This window comes from Cyanistes caeruleus, chromosome 24 (genome assembly GCF_971803275.1).
Source record: "Cyanistes caeruleus chromosome 24, bCyaCae1.hap1.1, whole genome shotgun sequence".
In the NCBI taxonomy this organism is placed as follows: Eukaryota; Metazoa; Chordata; class Aves; order Passeriformes; family Paridae; genus Cyanistes; species Cyanistes caeruleus.
Genome location: NC_141724.1, coordinates 2,541,207 through 2,558,974, shown reverse-complemented (window position 1 = coordinate 2,558,974; position 17,768 = coordinate 2,541,207).

The following is a 17,768-nucleotide window of genomic DNA, read 5'->3' as shown; positions in this document are numbered from 1 at the left end:
CGTGACCCTCCCGCGGTGGGCGGGGCCAGAGGCGCGCCGGCGGGACGGGCGCACGTGGGGCGCGGCGGGCGCTGCTGCCATGTTGGGGGGGGACACGGGGACACGGGGACACCGCGCGATCCCCGCCACCCCCCGCCACCCGCTTCCGCCCCATCCCCTTTATCTCCCCGCTCCGAGCCGTCTGTTCGTGCCTGATACTTTATTTTTTTTTCAGTGTTGAATCCTATAACTTTTTTCCTTTTTTTTTCTTTTTTTTAGCAGTTTTTTTGCAGGCTGTGGAAATAATCAGCTGTGCACATGTTTGGAGCCGCGCCGTGCCGAGCCTGCTGGCTCCCAAAATTCACCCTGGTGCGGCTCCGTGGGAGATTAGAAGCGCGGGGGCTGCCGAGATAAGGCTCTGTCAGCTGAATAATTCACAATTGTTCGGGAACACCTTTGAAAAGTAGGAGGCTGCTCAGTCCTCAAAGGAATTTCAGACAGTTTTGTGCCGTGGCTTCCCCAGCTCTGTGCTAGGACCTGGTCCTGCTTCTCTTTGAGCCACTGGAATTCTCTTTGAGCCTGGCTGGTTTGGGAAGCTGTGGCTCGCTCCCTGATTTTTGTCACTGGGTACAGAAACTGTGACTTTGTTGCTGGGAAGCGTCAGAAAAGAGCATAAATATAAATATAAATAAATATATATAAAATAAACAGCGGATTGTCCACACAAAACTCAGGAACTGAGCAATGGGAGCTGCAGGAATTCCAGAGCACAACCTGAATCCCAAAAGGATCCCAAAGTGGGCTCCTCTGGACACCTCTGACCGATCCTGCTGGGATATTCCTCTGTAAATAAACTCATTTTTAGGTTAAGGAACAAAAATGTGCCACCACAGCTGCTCCCACACACACAAGTGACACTCAAGCCACTTCCACCTGTGCCATTTTGACACATTTGGCGCTTCTTCGTCATCTAAAGAATCTTTAAATGACAAAAGAACACCTCAAATTAATAAGAGCAAGTAAGACAAGACCGAAGTCTCTGTTCTGTCAGCTCAGGATTTTTTTGGGAGTTGTTAAAAATGAAAACCATCTTTGTGATCAGAGGTTTAGAGGCTCAAAATGCCCCCGGTGACAGCGAGGTCACATCCACAACTCTCTTCCCAAGTGCTGGAATTCCATTCCTGGCCCGGGCAAGTGGCTTTAATTGATGCAATTTAATTATTGCAATTTATGCAATTTATGGATGGCAAGTTTTTAATGATGTCATCGGTGTGGATTTGCTGTGCTGAGAAACCCAAGGATGATGCAGAACTGAAGGGAAAGAAAGGAGGTAGAAAATTCCATAAATTACCATGAGAAAGATGGAATTTTTCCCAAAAATCTCCCTTTTTTCCCCAACTTTCTCTCACCTTACAAAGAAATCTTCCCGCAGTGTGGGCAGGAAATATTTGAGGAATCCATGGGAGAGAGCCCTGTGGATCAGTCAGCTGCTTTTAATCCGGGGTGCAGCATCCCCCCCTTCCTGCAGAGGAAGAGAAGGGCCCCAGATCCCACATTTTAAACAAAAATAGCAGCTCTTGACTCCAGCAAAGGGAAACCACAGCCATGGCTTTTGGGCCTTTTGGTTTTGGGGCTGTGTCTTTGGAAATTGAAAGTTTCAGGTTTGTTTTTTTTTTGGTTTTTTAGGGTTTTTTTGCCTCAGACTTCCTGGGTTTCCTCCTGTTCCCGGTGGTTGTGGGGTGGTTGTGGCCCCACAAAAGGGGGAAGGGAGCGTTGCACAAGGAGGATGACTGGGCAGAAGTGGAGCCTCTCTCCAAGCCACAGCAGCAGGCTGGAAATGCCAAATTAGAGTGCACGATCCTGAAAAGCCTGAAGCGTGTGGGTGTGCGGAGGGAAAGGGGGGAAAATTCCAGGAAAACCAAATTTTGGGCACTGCTGGCCATAGATAGGCTGCTTCCTGCCTTGGGCAAGGTTAAAAAAGGAAATTCCTTGGGAGTAGAAATGACAAAACCCCAGTGGCTTCCAGGAGCTCGGCAGGGTGAGGTTGGTCTTTGCTGAATCATAAAATCGGGGTTGTTTTTTTGGAATGTTGATGATGAGAGGAAAAGTGGGAGTTTTCAAAGGGCGGTGTGGATGTGGGGCCGGTTCTGGCAGCGCACAGATGGAGCCTGATGCCATTTATCCATGTTCCTGGAATTGCTGGGGCTGGAGAATCCCTCCAGGGTCATCGAGTCCAGCCTGTGAGCAATCCCCAGCTCGTCCCCAGCCCAGAGCACTCAGGGCCACATCCAGGGATTCCTTGGATACCTCCAGGAACGGGGACTCCAAACCTCCCTGGGCTCTTCCGAGGCCTGAACACCCTTTCCATGAGGAAATTCCTCCTGATTCCATGGGGAAACTCCTCCTGATTCCATGAGGAAACTCCTCCTGATTCCATGGGGAAACTCCTCCTGAATCCATGGGGAAATTCCTCCTGATTCCATGGGGAAACTCCTCCTGAATCCATGGGGAAATTCCTCCTGAATCCATGGGGAAACTCCTCCTGATTCCATGAAGAAATTCCTCCTGATTCCATGAGGAAACTCCTCCTGATTCCATGGGGAAACTCCTCCTGATTCCATGAGGAAACCCCCTGGAAATTCCCTGGATCCCTGGCAGTGCCCAAGGCCGGGCTGGATGGGGTTTGGAGCAGCCTGGGGTTGGGGAAGGTGTCCCTGCCCTGGTAGGGGTGGGATGATCCCCAAGGTCCTTTCCAGCCCAAACCATTCCAAGATTCCATGCAGGAGGTTTGGGAGGAGCTGGGACAGCGCAGGGACACCTTGGCCCATCTCAGGTGCTCCTGAGCCCACGGCTGAGGAATCTTCCTGCTCATCCAGTCCTTCCCTGCTCATCCCATTTCCTTCTCATCCCATTCCCAGCTCATTCCATTCCCAGCTCATCCCATTTCCTTCTCACCCCATTCCCTTCCTCATCCCATTCCCTTCCTCATCCCATTTCCTTCTCATCTCATTCCCTTCCTCATCCCATTCCCAGCTCATCCCATTCCCAGCTCATCCCATTTCCTTCTCACCCCATTCCCTTCCTCATCCCATTCCCTTCCTCATCCCATTCCCTTCTCATCCCATTTCCTTCTCATCCCATTCCCTTCCCCATCCCATTCCCTTCCTCATCCCATTCCCTTCTCATCCCATTCCCAGCTCATCCCATTCCCTTCTCATCCCATTCCCAGCTCATCCCATTCCCTTCTCATCCCATTCCCAGCTCATCCCATTCCCTTCTCATCCCATTCCCAGCTCATCCCATTCCCTTCTCATCCCATTCCCTTCTCATCCCATTTCCTTCCCCATCCCCTTCCCTTCCTCATCCCATTCCCTTCTCATCCCATTCCCTTCCTCATCCCATTCCCAGCTCATCCCATTCCCTTCTCATCCCATTCCCTTCTCATCCCATTCCCAGCTCGTCCCATTCCCTTCCTCATCCCATTCCCTTCCTCACCCCATTCCCAGCTCATCCCATTCCCAGCTCATCCCATTTCCTTCTCATCCCATTCCCAGCTCATCCCATTCCCTTCCCCATCCCATTCCCTTCTCATCCCATTCCCTTCCTCATCCCATTCCCTTCTCATCCCATTCCCTTCCTCATCCCATTCCCAGCTCATCCCATTCCCTTCCTCACCCCATTCCCAGCTCATCCCATTCCCAGCTCCAGAGGCATTTCCCAGGCTGCCTCTCCCTCCCTCTGGAATCTCCATTCCCAATTTTAAACCAAAATGATCCCAAGGGAAGTTTGGTCCAGCAGAGGTTGAAGCTCTGCCCCAGGGGATGTTTCCCAATATTCCCATTCCAAGCTTTTATATTCCAAAACATGGATTTTTCCTTGATTTAAATCTCTCTATCAGGACAAATTTTGGCCCAGTTTTGCCCAATTTTTTATAAAAATAAAAATAAATTAAGAATTAAAATAAAAACAATAAAAATAAAAACATAAAAATAAAAAAAATAAAAAAGCAAACAAAAATAAAAATAAAAACAACAACAAAACCCCAAAATAAAAATTAAAATAAAAAACCCAATAAAAATTAAAATAAAATTAATAATAATAAAAATTAAAATAAAATTAAAATAAAGTTAATAATAATAAAAATTAAAAAATTAAAATAAAATTAATAATAATAAAAATGAAAATAAAATTAATAATAAAAATTAAAATTAAAATTAAAATAATAAAATAAATTAAAAATAAAAATAAAAAAGTGGGTCTGGTGCTGCTGTTTGGGTTTATGCTCACAGAGGTATCAAACAATTCCCATTCCTGGGGTATAAATCCATTTATTCCCGATTATTCCAGGATTATTCCAGGGAAAAGGAGATGGATGTTGGGAAGTTCTTGGCTGTGGTGGCTTCCAGAAGGAAGAAAAGAAAAGGCTGAAAAGAGGAAAAATGGGGGAAAATAGATTTTTGGGACCAAGGACTGAACCAGAGACTCACTGCAAAAAAATTAAAAAAAAAAATCAAAAAAAAATCAGAATTTTAAAGAAAATTGAGAAGTAAAATTAAAAAAGCTCAGAGTGGAGTGGGAATTTTGGAGCAGCTGGGCCAGATGTGAACGCAGAGGAGCTGGCCCAGCTCACTCAGTGTCATCTCACCTGATTTTTGTGAGCAGTTCTTGGTTTTGTTTGTCATTTCCGCAGCTGTTTGGTGCCTCGGTTCCCTTTTCCTGGGGAAATCTCAAATGAAATCAAATTTTCATTGAGTCAAACTCGGAACCAAAGTGAGGTGGCCACAGGTGAACGCTCGGGTTTGTTCCCAAATCGGTGATTTTTGAACCAGAATTGGGCTGGGGAAGACACCGAGAGAGAGACAGAAAGGAAAGAAAGAAAGAAAAGAAAAGAAAGAAAAGAAAGAAAAGAAAGAAATTAAGAAAAGAAAGAAAAGAAAGAAAAGAAAGAAAAGAAAGAAAAGAAAGAAAAGAAAGGAAAGGAAAGAAAGGAAGGAAAGGAAGGAAAGAAAGGACAGAAAGAAAGGAAGAAAGGAAGAAAGGAAGAAAGAAAGAAAGAAAGAAAAGAAAATAAATTAAGAAAAGAAAGAAAAGAAAGAAAAGAAATTAAGAAAGGAAAGGAAAGGAAAGGAAAGGAAAGGAAAGGAAAGGAAAGGAAAGGAAAGGAAAGGAAAGGAAAGGAAAGGAAAGGAAAGGAAAGGAAAGGAAAGGAAAGGAAAGGAAAGGAAAGGAAAGGAAAGGAAAGGAAAGGAAAGGAAAGGAAAGGAAAGGAAAGGAAAGGAAAGGAAATATTAAAGAAAGAAAGAAAATATTAAAAAATAAATTAAAAAAACTGCAAAGCTGAAAGCAGAATTTCAGAAAACAAACTGGGTTTGGAAAGCCCCTGGTTGGGATAAATTTAGGTTATTTCAGGGGATTATCTGTGCTCACCAATTATGCAAACGGTGAAAAAAACACTGCCCTGATGTTTTACATCGAAAATTCAGCTTTTTTTCCACGCCCTGCCCTAATTTGTCCTTCCTGCCCTGCCCTGATCTCGCTAGACTTTGGGGTTCTGGGTTATTTTTGATGTTTTTTTTATATATATATATGTAAAAATAATTAATTAATTAATAATTTATATTTATAATTTATAGTAATATGTTATTATATTATATATAATATAAAATATATAATATAATTATATATTATATATTATAATATATTTTGTTAGTAATTTATATTTATAATAAATTATTGTATTATATTATTTATAATATTAAAATATATAATAAAATTATATTATATTATATTATATTATATTATATTATATTATATTATATTAATCATTCCCTCTCCAGGGGCAGGGCTCAGAGGAAATCCTGAAGGAGGCAGGTTTTTAATGAAATTCAAAATAAATAATAATAATAATAATAATAATAATAATAATAATAATAATAATAATAATAATAATTTCATTATATACTACTAATAAAAATAATAATAATGATAATAGTAAGCAAAAGAATAAGAATGAGAATAAGAACAAGAATAAGAATAAGAATAAGAAGAATATTCTTAAATTATTCTTAATAAGAATAATAAGAATATTATAAGAATAATAAGAATATAAAAATATATAAGATAATACTAATATTAGATAATAATATAATATATATAAGACAATGATAAGATAATAATAATAATAAATAATATAATAAGAATAATAAGTATAAGAATAATAAGAATAATAAAATAACAGTAGTAATATAATAATAGTAATAATAGTAATAATAACAGTAATAATAACAGTAATAATAATAGTAATAATAATAATAATAATAATAATAATAATAATAATAATAATAATAATAATAATAATAATAATAAATTTAAATAATAATAATTTATTTAAATACTTTTTCATTTTTTCATGAATAATTTTTTTTGCCCTGGGAAAGGTGTCCCTCATTTTTTTCTGCTCAGGCTGGGCCAGGATGCTCCAAAACCCAGCAGGAAAAGCCAAGGGAGAGGTTCCCAAGATCCCAGCTCCAAAGTGGGGCTGGCAGGACTGAGGCAGAGCCGCTCCAGCTCCGGGAACACCAAAGGGAAATCTCTGTCCCAGCCCTGGGGCCTTGTCCCCCTGTCCCCAGGCTGTCACCTGCTCCCCATTCCCTCCCAGAGAGCTTTCCATGGGATCGCTGGAATCCCGGAATTCTGTGGGATGGGAGCCACCCTAAAGCTCATTGGGGATGTCCAGCCTGGCCTGGGACACTCCCGGATCTTCTGGGAATTCCATCCCAGCCCCTCCCCAGGGAAGGATTTATTCCCAAAATCCCATCCAAACCACAGGAAAAAAAAACCACAGAGCACAGGTAATCCTGGAATTGTTTGGGTTGGATTGGAATCATCCAGTCCCATGGGCAGGGACACGTCCCACTATCCCAGGCTGCCATTTTCTCCATTTTCTCCATTTTTTATCCACTTCATCCACTTCATCCACTGTCCAGCCTGGCCTTGGACACTCCCAGGGATGCAGCAGCCCCAGCTCCTCTGGGAATTCCATCCCAGCCTCTTCCCACCCTCCCAGGGAATGATTCCTTCCCAAAATCCCATCCAATCCTTGTCCTTCCCCGGCAGCTGCTGTTGCTTTTCAGGAGAATAAAAAGGAGGGACACCATTCCTAGGAGAAAAAATTGAGGGACAACTTGCCCAGGGGTAAAAACAAGGAGGGACACCTTTCCCCAGAGAGAAGAAAATGAGGGACACCTTTCCCCAGAGAGAAGAAAATGAGGGACACCTTTCCCCAGAGAGGAAAAAAAGTCAAATTTGTCCCAGGATTTTGACTTCTCAGCCCAAGCTGGGGAGATTCATAATCCCAGAGTGAGGAAGAAGAGGGAGGATGAGGAGGGAAAACCAAAATCTGCATCAAGGGTGGATTTTCCAAGGTGCTCATGGGTTTTTCTGTCCAGGCAGTGGAAGAAGCAGGGGCTGGATTTGGGAACATTCCCTCCTTTCCAGGCTGGATCAAGTTTGCACAGAGTTTTATTGAGTTTAAAGCTACAATTCCATGGCCACAGACACAACACTCAGGTCTGGACGTCTGAAGTTTCCCAGAGGGAATAATTTGAGTTTTCCCACTCACCTGGATGAACAAGATGTACAATAAAAAACCCATTATCGATATTTACAGTGAGAAATGCACATTGGGAAGAGGCAGGGATTGATTTCCCAGCTCTTTTCTGCCCTGCTCAGAGCATTTCTCTGCTCTAGGCCTCAGTTTCCCTGAAGTCAAGCGGGATAAAGGCGATCCAGAGGTGTGGAACTCTAACCTGTGCCAGATTTATCCTTCAAGCAGCCACATGGGACTTGAATACGCACAGGGACACCCTGGGAGCGTCCCCCAGCCCCAACACCCCCTCCCAAACCCTGAGATCCCCCTGGAAAATCCTTGGGAAATGCTGGAGGGCATCTGAGCAGCTCCAGGCCAGGAGGGTGAGGAGCATTTTGCTGTCCCCACTTGGGTTTGGGGCTCTCCGAGCTCCCTCAAGCCCTGAGCAGGATGCGGAAGGGCTTAAAAATTCCCAACAAAAGCTCCAGCTCCAGCGGAGCCAGGAGCAAATTCTGCTTTAAAAAAAAAAACCACCCCAAACCCACCAAACCCCCCCTTTTGTGCTGGCATCAGCAGCCAGAGGAAGGAGATCTGGGTCTGCTGGGAGTGTTTGAAAGGTTTCCTGGAGACACCAGCACAACCCATGGCAATGTTTTCCCATCATCAGCAGCGCTCCCACCTCGCTCTTCCCACTGCCCTGAGCTCGTGGGGCTGAGAGCTGCCAGCCAGAGCTGGCTGTGCCACTTCCTCCAGGCCTGCCATGCCAGCTGCTGGCACAGGGACAGGGCACGGAGGGAGGGCTGGATGTTGGCTGGAGAGCCTGGGGTGCTGTCCCAGGTTAAAACACAGCACAGGGCTTGTAAATCCCCCCAGCTCCCCGTGCCTTCCTGGCTCAGCTCCTTGCAGCCTCTTGTTATAGATGCATTTTATATTGTTGGCTTTTTGCATGTATTAAAATGATTGTTATGTGTGTAAGAATGAGATATTTTTGTTGTATTAATGCAGTTTTCTTTATTTCTGTTATTGATGAAATTTAGGAATAGTGGTATAATACATATATGTTAGGCTATGGCATAGAATTAAAATAAAAACTGCTTTTGTTTGTATAACCCAAAGACTGAGGAAAAAACTGGAGAACTCCTGCATTTGTAAATATCTTATCCAGATGAAGACAGCAGTGACCAGAGCTCTGGAGGGAGGCATTTATTGCATTTCTGGTATCAGGGAATGTAAATCTCGATGGTGCCAAGAAGATTGATCTATTGGGAAGGAGGCAAGAGAAAACTAAACAGAAGAACACCAAAGATCCTAAGAAGAATGTCTGAATATGTATGAGAATTTATGGATATGGATGAGAATTTATGGATATGGATGAGAATTTATGGATATGTACCAGGGTTCTGTTTTTAAGGGACAATCCTTTGTCAGTGAGGTGAATGCAGAGACACCCAGCCAGATCTCTATACTTTATTTTTTTCTCCTAATTGCTTTTTTATTAAACTTTTAAATTCTATAAAAATTATGTGAACCTCGTTTTTCACACTCTCAAACTTCCAGCAGCGCCTGTTGAGAAAATTCTCATTTTTTAGTTACCTAGATAAGTTTTCCCAAAAGAAAAATGAGCTTTTTCCCACTTAGGGGGCGTGTAATGGAAATACGCTGTCGATGTTCACGGTGAAAATCCATATTGGGAAGAGCCAGGGATTGGGGATTGATTTGTCAGCTCTTTTTTGCTCTGCTCAAAGAATTTAGCTGCTCCTGGCCTCAGTTTCCCTCTATCCAGGTGAGATCATAAAATTCAGACACTCCAGGTACTCTAAAATACCCACATGGAGCTCTCAAATTGACCATATTTATTCTGCCCTTCCAGGGCATGAAGCCCATTTGTATTTTGGTGATTAATTATTAATAGTTTTCTTTTATTAAAGGTAATAAAGGCCTTCAGGATGGGAGAAAATTCCCAGGTGGGAGATGATGCCTTCAAAACAACTCCACAAACACAGAAACAAAGGATTTAATTCCCCTTGAAAATGACATTGTGCAATGAAATGGCTGGAGCAGCCCCTTGGAAAGGCACCTGGTAATTAACTGGGTGTAAATTAATCAGCTTCACACAGGATTTAGGGACTTTCAGAGCTCAGCGATACCTTTTGTAGTGACAACTCCCAGGAGGACTTTGAAGTCCTGCCTGTTCCAAGGGATGGCACAGGCTCCAGCATTTGGGAATATTATTGTTTTTAAAGGGGGATAAAAGCACCCCCACGCCAAAATCTGGATTTTTTTTGGCTCTGTCACACGCAGGAGGTGCCAACCTCGAGATAAGGAGGACAAAGGAGCTGCCTGAGAACCCAGGGAAGCGGGGGAAATGTGGGATTTGGTTTCCTGGGAGAAGCTGCCAAAGGGTTTGTGCTGCCTGGCCTGGCCTGGCTGGAGGAGCTGTGACACGGACAGGACCTGGCTGGCTCCGGAGCTGCTGGGAAAAGGGATTTAGGGACAATTTGCCTCCAAATCAGGTGGGCTCCAGGCAGATCAGAGCTTTGCTTCTTCCACCACCCAGCAAAGGATGTTGTGGTGGTGAAACCATCTCGGTGTGACTGTATTTAAATCAGTGGAAATGTAAAATAAACCAGGTTTAATGTAAAGCGGGGCTAAATTTGTGTAAAAGCGTCTCAGGGGTTGTTGAGCTCCTGAGGTTCCCACACACAGAATAAGAACAGGAATAAGGAAATGCTCATTTCCAGAAGATACACACAAAGTGAGACTCCTGCAATTAATTAAAAAGGAGATCAGAGCTGCCTAAGTAATGGGTGAGCTAAAAACCAAACCGGTGGGGAAAAAATAATAATAAATTTCCAAAGATAACGATCAGAGACTCCACCCCAGCTGCCCCCGAGGCACCCCAGGACGTGGCACTATAGATTCTTGACTCTGCATTTTGCACTTTGCTTCCTTATGGTATGGAGCTCCTTGTACTCTGTAAAAATGTAATATAAATAAGGAAAGAATAAACAACTGAGCCCAAACATGAGAAATCAGCCCCTGTCTCATCAGTCTTGGTTCTGGGGAACAGAACCCAGCCACCAGTGCCACACCCTGACGTGGATAATTCACTTTCCAGACGTGGATAATTCACTCAGGAGCCTCGGTTTTGTGGGAAAGCAGCTGGGGGTGGTGTCTGGAAAGCTGTGCCACATCTGGATGTCACCAGCCCCTCGGAGGTGGCACCTCGGTGTCTAATCCTGCCACCCCAGCCTGGTGTTATCAAGGGCCACCCTGAGACCAGAAAGGGCAGAGATAAAGCAAAAAGTCCTTTTTTTTTTGTGCTCCTGCAGCTCCAGGCCTGAGTTTCTCAGAATCCAGCTGCCCTCAAAGGAGAAATGAGACAAACAAATGTGTGGGGATGGGGAGCGATAGCACTGCCAGCAGGCCCTGTCCCTGTCCCTGTCCCTGTCCCTGTCCCTGTCCCTGTCCCTGTCCCTGTCCCTGTTCCTGTTCCTGTCCCTGTCCCTGTCCCTGTCCCTGTCCCTGTCCCTGTCCCTGTCCCTGTCCTCTCCCTGTCCCTGTCCCTGTCCCATCCCTGTCCCTGTCCCTGTCCTGCTCCTGTCCCTGTCCCTGTCCCTGTCCCTGTCCCTGTCCCTGTCCCTGTCCCTGTCCCTGTCCCTGTCCCTGTCCCATCCCTGTCCCTGTCCCTGTCCTGTCCCTGTCCTGATCCTGTCCCTGTTCCTGTCCCTGTCCCTGTCCCTGTCCCTGTCCCTGTCCCTGTTCCTGTCCCTGTCCCTGTCCCGTCCCTGTCCCTGTCCCTGTCCCTGTCCCTGTCCCTGTCCCTGTCCCTGTCCCTGTCCCTGTCTCTGTCCCTGTCCCTGTCCCTGTCCCTGATCCTGTCCCTGTCCCTGTCCCTGTCCCTGTCCCTGTCCCTGTCCCTGTCCTGTCCCTGTCCTGCTCCTGTCCCTGTCCTGTCCCTGTCCTCTCCCTGTCCCTGTTCCTGTCCTGTCCCTGTCCCTGTCCCTGTCCCTGTCCCTGTCCCTGTCCCTGTCCTCTCCCTGTCCCTGTCCCTGTCCCTGTCCCTGTCCCTGTCCCTGTCCCTGTCCCTGATCCTGTCCCTGTCCCTGTCCCTGTCCCTGTCCCTGTCCTGTCCCTGTCCTGTCCCTGTCCTGTCCCTGTCCCTGTCCTGTCCCTGTCCTGTCCCTGTCCTGCTCCTGTCCCTGTCCTGTCCCTGTCCTCTCCCTGTCCCTGTTCCTGTCCTGTCCCGTCCCTGTCCCTGTCCTGTCCCTGTCCCTGTCCCTGTCCCTGTCCCTGTCCCTGTCCCTGTCTCTGTCCCTGTCCCTGTCCCAGGGAGAGGCTGCCCTGAGCTATCAGCACCCCGCAGATGAAGGGGGAAAGAGCTGCTTGTCCTTCCCGAGGCAGCTGTGCCATGAAACTGCAGCGTTCGGAATGGAAATCCCACAATTTCCCTCATCCCCCTGCAGGAAATCCATCCTGCCTCAGTCTCCGTGTGTGAGAGACTGGAAATAACCTCAAATATTGAAATTTGTGCTTTTTCTGCTCAGCCCCCTGCCAGGGCAGCTCCTGGGCTGTTGGGAAGTGATGCCAGGTGCTGGAGCTGTTTCAGGACAGGGATTGGGATCTGTCTGAAGGATGGGGACACATCCAATTGGCCCAAGCAGGGGCCAAAATCGCTCCTGCGTGGCTCAGGAACTCAATTTTCCATCCAGGGAAACAGGAGATCCCTCTTTTTCAGGGATCCACTGCTTGAGATTAAAATTATCCTAATTAATAAACTGGAAATAAGTGATAAATTATATCCAAATAATAAACAGGGACTGTATCTTTGGCCTGAACCTCATAGGCCTCTCCTGTGAAACAGGGTTGGGAAATGCTCCAAGACACCCCAAATTCCTGTGAAACAGGGTTGGGAAATGCTGCAAGACACCCCAAATTCCCAATTTTTGTAGCTCTAACCACCAAAATCCTGGCTGATTCCTGCCCTGATTGGAGCCAGGACAGCCCTCAGGGCCTGCACACCCTGATGGTGGCACTGAGACAAGAAGAAATAAAAGGTTCAAACACAAGGCCCCACACAGATTTCAGGGGGTCCCCACAAACCCTCTCTCAGCCCGTTGTGCCCCACAAATTTATTTTTACCTGCCAAACGCATTCAGAGCATTCAAAAGTGTTTATTTACTTCCTGCACAGTGAAAAATAGATGCTGAGCAACGTTCTCTGCTCACCTGCAGGGCCCCGCTGGGCTGGGTGCACAGCTGAGAACTCCAGGGGTGCCCCCAGAGCAGTTTTTGCACCCCCAAATCTCTTCTCAACCCCACACCTGCAGCCCTGGCTGGCTCTGAGGAGCTCAGGATGTGTCTGGGGGAGGATTTGAGCTCAGCCTGCAGAGCCACCACGGCTTGGGGAGCAGAGATTCTGCTGGGGGGGGTCCTGAGCTCAAGGCTGAGCTCTGCAAAGCTCAGCTTGCACGGGGTTTAAAGGGTTTCATGGGGTTTAAAGGGTTTCATGGGGTTTAAAGGGTTTCATGGGGTTTAAAGGATTGCACCAAGCTCGAAAAGCAGCTGCAGGAGAGAAAATGTGGCACAGGAGGTTTGAGAGTGTCACAGCCCAGAGCTGGCAGGAGCTGCTGTCACATTTTTCCACTCACTGCTGCTCTGAGATTCCTTCAGCTCTTGGCACTCAGGATTTGGAGCATCCCAAAGATTGGGATTTCTTTCCCTGCCTTGATAAAAGGATGTGGAGCATCCCAGATGTTGGGAATTGCTTCTTTCCCTGCCTTGATAAAGGGTTTGGGGCATCCCAGATATTGGGATTGCATCTTTTCCTGCCTTGATAAAGGATGTGGAGCATCCCAAAGATTGAGATTTCTTTCCCTGCCTTGATTAAAAGGGTGTGGAGCATCCCAGATGTTGGGAATTGCTTCTTTCCCTGCCTTGATAAAGGGTTTGGGGCATCCCAGATATTGGGATTGCATCTTTTCCTGCCCTGATAAAGGATGTGGAGCATCCCAAAGATTGGGATTTCTTTCCCTGCCTTGATAAAGCATTTGGAGCATCCCAAATAAATCCCAATTTCATCTTTCCCTGCTTTGACCAAGCCACACCACACAGGACAAGTGACCCACACATCCCCTCACCAAATTCAGGCTGGCTCTGTCCTCTGCAGGATGAGAAAAAGCTGCTGAGATAAAGATAAGATGAGGAATTTGGGGAAATCTCTGCAAAATCTGAGATGTTTTTGGGTATTTCCAACGGTGAGACTGATCCAGGCTCTGCTTGTCAATGGAATTAAAGATATCAGACAGTAAAAAAGGCCAAAGCTCCCGTTTTGATTCATTTATTTTTTGGATCAGGTTGGAAATCCAAGCAGGGTTTGGAAGGTGCTTTCCATAAACCTGGAGTCCATCTGTGCCTGCCTGGGCTCTGCTCCCACACAAAACCTGCCCATGGAAACCTGAGCTTGGAACAGCCTTTTTCCAAAGGAAAAATCCTTGGAAAAGAAGAACAAAAACTGCACAAAGCTCCTGGGTTAGAGCCTGCAGATCCACATCCATGACACACGGATCTGCTGGAGCCAGGAAATGCTTCACAAAAGCAGGAAAATTCAGGATGGAGATGTTTCCAAGGGGAAGTTGCTCCTCACCTCTCCTGATGCTGATCCAGATGGTTCCAAGCCCCAAAAATATTGATTTTAGAGGTCTCATTTCCTGGACATTCCAGGCAGAGGCACCAAGTGTTGGTTTGTTGTTTCCCACCAGGAATTTGGCGCAAGGAATTCAGGCCGTGCACACTGAGACGAGCCTGCACAAGCAGCAGGGCTTGTTTGGGGGCTGATGTTAAAAAAAATGGAACAAAACACTTCAAAAATTTGAATTTTCAAGTTGTTCCCTGCTCTAAATATCCCATTTTTCCAAGCTGGGGCTCCTGCACTGCCACACCCAAGCAGCTGCAAGGAGGAGGAGAGGCAGCACGGGGCTCCCTGCACCCATCCAACTTCTGCTCTCGCATAGGAAGTCGATAAAAACCTCACTCGGTTGCAAAAAAGAAAATCAGATTTCGAAACGGCTGCTCCAGTCTCTCAGCAGCCCTGGGTTAACCCTTTCCAGCCTTTCCAGAGAGGGTGACACCAAATCCTTTGGTCTCTTTGCTCAGCTCTTTGGTTTTGTGTTTATCTCCTGATTTCATGTGGATTTTATCTTGGGATTTCTCACTTGTCCCATCTGCTCAATCAACAACCGGGTCAGGAGAGGAGGGGATGGAGGGAAGGTTTGGGAAAGCTCCATTAAAATGTTCACTCAGTGCAAAAGGTGAGCTGAAAAGGGGGGAAAAGCTGCGGAAGTTTGGCTGGAAAAACTCGTTTTCCTGACAGCAAATTTGGCTCCTGCTGGGAAGATCCATCTCCTTGGTGATTCCCAATTCTGGTTTCCAACCCCCGAATCCTCATTCTTGCAGAAAAGCCAAGTTTCCCCTCTTTTGTGGATTTTCCACCTGTTCTGGGAATCATTCCTGCAGCAGTGACCCAAAGATCTGTGTCCTGCCAGCCTGGGAATCCTCTGGTCCATGGGATCCATCTATTTGTGGGATTCACTGATCCATGGGATCCACTGATCCATGGGATCTACTGGTCCATGGGAATCCACTGGTCCATGGGAATCTACTGATCCATGTGATCCACTGATCCACGGGAATCTACTGATCCATGGGATCCACTGATCCATGGGAATCTACTGATCCATGGGACCCATTGGTCCATGGGATCCACTGATCCATGGGGATCCACTGGTCCATGGGATCCACTGATCCGTGGGATCCATTGATTTGTGGGATACACTGATCCATGGGATCCATTGATTTGTGGGATACACTGATCCATGGGATCCATTGATTTGTGGGATACACTGATCCATGGGATCCATTGATTTGTGGGATACACTGATCCATGGGATCCATTGGTCCATGGGATCCACTGATCCGTGGGATCCATTGATTGGTGGGATACACTGATCCATCGGAATCAACTTCTCACTGGGATCCACTGGTCCATAGGAATCCAGTGGTCCATGGGATCCACAGGGATCCCAGAGGAACCATTCCCGAGGGTGGATTGAGGGTGGATCAGCCCAGCCGTGGCTCTTTGTGGAAAAGCAGATTTGGCCTTCCCACTTTGTCCCTTTGGGAAGTTGTAGAGTCCTGCCCACGAGGAAGGAAAAACGCCACCAAATGGGGCAGTTTGGGGGGGGCTTTTCCCATTTCCTGTGTGTCACCCCTGTCTGTCACCCCCTGTTTGTCACCCCATCTGTCACCCTGTGCATGTCACCCTGTTTGTCACCCCCTGTTTGTGACCCCCTGCTTGTCATTGTCACCCCCTGTATGAAATTTTTATCCCCTGCCTGTCACACCCTGTTTGTCATTGTCACCCCCTGTCATTGTCACCCCCTGCCTGTCATCCCCTCTTTTTCATGGTCACCCCACTCTTTTTCATTGTCACCCCCTCTTTTTCATTGTCACCCCACTCTTTATCATTGTCATCCCCTGTTTGTCACTGTCACCCCCTGTTTGTCACTGTCACCCCCTGTTTGTCACTGTCACCCCCTCCTTTTCATTGTCACCCCCTGTTTGTCACTGTCACCCCCTCCTCTCCAGCTGTGATTAAATCGCGCCACAATTTCAACCGCCGCCGCCAGATGTGGGGACCTCTCTTGTCACAGAAGAAAGGCAAACAGCCCCAAGTGACACGAGGTGACAGTTGTGTGCACGTGAAGCGTGGCCTGTCACCCCCACCCCCCGGCTGTCCCCAAGCCGCAGGATCTTTGCCGGGCCCGTGGGAAATCATTTCATCAACATTTGAATATTTCCCCCCAAAACAGACCCGGCTCTGGTGGTGAGGCTGAGGAAGGTCCCTTATTCAACCTTCCTGCTAAAATCAGGGAAAAGCTCTGAATTCCTGAGCCTTTTCCAGCTAAAATCCCCCTGCTCTTCCCCAAATCCATGGGGAGATAAAACCTTTTTTCCTTCCTGCCCAGCTGGAGCAGATCACTTTTTGGGCTGCCACCAGCACCCCCTTTGCCTGATGGAATTCCTCACACGAGGGACACAACCCAAGGGAAATCTTATCCAGGGATGTGATCCAGGATCAAGATTTTAACCACAAATATTTCCTCCACTTAATTTTCTCTCTTCAAAATTGCATTTCCCAAGAGAGAAGGATCCCAGCCCCCCCATCCCAAGGTGGGACCCTCAAAGTCCCCAGGGAGCTGCACAAGAGGGACAACGAGCCAAGGCAGAAACTTCCAAAGGAAATGATGGAGAATTCTGGAGAAACCTCCAGCTGAGAGAGGAAGAGCTGGAGCTGGGAGGGAGGGAGGGACACAACCTCTGTCCCCATGCCCAGGGCAGGGAGGTGACAGCACAGGACCTATCGTGGCCTCCCAGCTGGTGCAGCTCCAGCCTGTGGCTCTTGGGACTGTCACCCATGGGGACTTTATCAGGGATGTCCCTCCTTTGGGGCTGCCATCCCTGGGGACTTTATCAAGGATGTCCCTGCTTTAGGGCAGCCTTCCATGAGGATTTATCAGGGGCTGCTCCTCCTCTCCTGCCCTGCTCCTGACTCTTGATTTCCAAAAAGGGCAGGAGATGTTCCAAAAAGGGTGGGAGATGTCTCAGAATCAGCAGCACATCCTGAGCAGCTGCTGCCACCCCCTATCTCTGCCTCACCCCTGGTGTCTCCTTGTGGCTTCTGAAGTCCCCAGAGACACCAAAACGCCCTGCCAGGCTGGTGGGGAGGGGTGACAGGACCCCAAAAGGGCTGCAGGGGTTGGTGGGTTCAGTTCTGGGTGAGGAGGGGTGACAGGACCCCAAAAAGCTGCAGGGGTTGGTGGGTTCAGTTCTGGGTGGGAAGGGGGTGAGAGGATGATTTTTAGGGACGTGGCTCATTCCAAAGTCAAGAAAAGCCATAAAAAAGCCAAATTTTTTTAGAGGGAGGAGGGGAAAAAAGGTCCTTGAAAGAAACCCAGTGTTATTCAAGTGGTTTAAGAAAGCTCCCTCTCCCACCAGCCTTTTGCAGGATTTCTTCCTGAGAAGCCTTCCCCTTCCCTGAAGATCCTTTTTAATTTTTTTCTTTGGAGCACAGATGAATAAACCCCAGGCTTTGTTCTTAGCAAGGATCTTTTATCAGCTCCTTGCCCTGATAGCACCAATTT